Source organism: Carya illinoinensis, chromosome 8, assembly GCF_018687715.1.
Source record: "Carya illinoinensis cultivar Pawnee chromosome 8, C.illinoinensisPawnee_v1, whole genome shotgun sequence".
Lineage (NCBI taxonomy): Eukaryota > Viridiplantae > Streptophyta > Magnoliopsida > Fagales > Juglandaceae > Carya > Carya illinoinensis.
Genome location: NC_056759.1, coordinates 15,596,168 through 15,598,384, shown reverse-complemented (window position 1 = coordinate 15,598,384; position 2,217 = coordinate 15,596,168).

Sequence of the window (2,217 nt, the reverse complement as noted above, 5' to 3'; positions counted from 1 at the left end):
AGCCATGAAATTTTCAAAAGATCCAAGTACTTGTTTTCGGGTAGATGTCATTAAGCAATGTGTAGAAGAGGCCTTTCAAGAAGATATGCCATCCGATCACCTAGAACGCTGTATCACCACTTCATCTCATGCTTTTGATTTTAATAATTCTGTTGTTTGTGAATCTGACTTGCCTTTTGTTAGTGAAGAATTTCTCCACTATGTTTTTGCTTTGGGAGCATTGCAGCAGGTTACATCACTTAGTAATGAAGTGGGGAAGCTAGAGCCGGTGGTACCAAAGGTTGAATCTGAAATTGCTAAAGAAAAGATGTAGAAAAATACAACTCCGGAGTTGAAGCAATTACCTGAGCATCTTCGCTATGCATTCTTGGGTGATAGTGATACCTTTCCAGTGATTGTTGCTACATCACTCACACCCGAAGAAGAGGAAAAGTTGCTGCGTGTATTGAGGGAGCATAGAACAGCCTTGGGATGGACTATTTCTGACATAAAAGGAATAAGTCCCTCCATTTGCATGCACAAGATTTTAATGGAGGAGCTTTACAAGCCAACAATTGAGCACCAAAGAAGATTAAATCCAGCAATGAAGGAAGTAGTGAGAGCTGAAATTTTGAAACTCCTTAATGCTGGAATTATATATGCTATTTCAGATAGTTCATGGGTAAGTCCAGTGCAAGTTGTACCAAAGAAGGGTGGAATGACTGTGGTGAAAAATGACAATAATGAGTTCATTCCTACAAGAACAGTCACGGGATGGCGTGTATGCATGGATTACCGCAAGTTGAATAAAGCAACAAGGAAGGATCATTTTCCACTTCCATTCATTGATCAGATGTTGGATCGATTGGCTGGGTACTCCTACTATTGTGTTTTGGATGGTTATTCGGGGTATAATCAGATTGCTATAGCTCCTAAAGATCAAGAGAAAACTACATTCACATGCCTCTAAGGAACGTTTGCTTTTAGGAGGATTCCCTTTGGATTGTGCAACGCCCCTGCGACATTTCAACGTTGTATAATGGCTATTTTTTTTGACATGGTGGAAGATATAATGGAAGTATTCATGGATGACTTTTCAGTTTTTGGTACATCTTTTGATCATTGTTTGCATAACTTAGCTCTTGTTTTGCAGAGATGTGAAGATAAAAATCTAGTCCTGAACTGGGAGAAGTGTCATTTCATGGTTCAAGAAGGGATCGTGCTAGGCCATAGAGTGTCATCTAAAGGAATTGAGGTGGATCGAGCCAAAATTGCAACCATAGAGAAACTACCATCTCCAAAGAATGTGAAAGGAATCAGAAGTTTTCTGGGACATGCGGGATTTTATAGAAGATTTATCAAGGATTTTTCTAAACTCTCTAAACCTTTATGTAATCTTCTTGAGAAAAATTATGTATTTGACTTTGATGTTATTTGTTTGCAGGCCATTAATGCACTCAAGGAGAAGCTAATTTCAGCACCAATTGTGATTGTGCCTGATTGGGGTCAACCTTTTGAAGTTATGTGCGATGCAAGTGACTTTGCAATTAGAGCAGTGTTGGGGCAAAGGCGAGATAAGCTGTTTAGAGCCATCTATTATGCAAGCCGGACATTGAATGAAGTTCAATTGAATTATACCACAACTGAGAAGGAGATGCTTGCTGTGGTGTTTGCTTGTGACAAATTTCGGTCTTACCTCATTGGGACAAAGGTGATAGTGTTCACTGATCATGCAGCACTTCGCTATTTGTTTGGCAAGAAGGATGCTAAGCCAAGGCTAATTCGTTGAATCCTCCTTCTTCAAGAATTTGACTTGGAGATTCGAGACAAGAAAGGAAGTGAAAATTTGGTAGCTGACCATCTCTCTCGGTTAGAGCAAGAGGAAGAAAGATCAGATTCAGTAGTTCAAGAGGCATTCCCTGATGAGCAGTTGTTTGCATGTGAGATCAAGCTTCCGTGGTATGCTGATATAGTTAACTATTTAGCTTGTAAAGTTTTACCACCTGATCTTACTTACCATCAACGTAAGAAATTTTTGCATGATGTGAATTATTATCTTTGGGATGAGCCTTTGTTGTTCAAAAGATGCCCTGATCAAATCATTAGAAGATGTGTGCCAGAAGAAGAGATACAAGACATCCTCCATCATTGCCATTCATCATCATATGGAGGACACTTTGGAGCCACCCGTACAGCAGCTAAGGTACTTCAAAGTGGGTTCTATTGGCCTTCTATTTT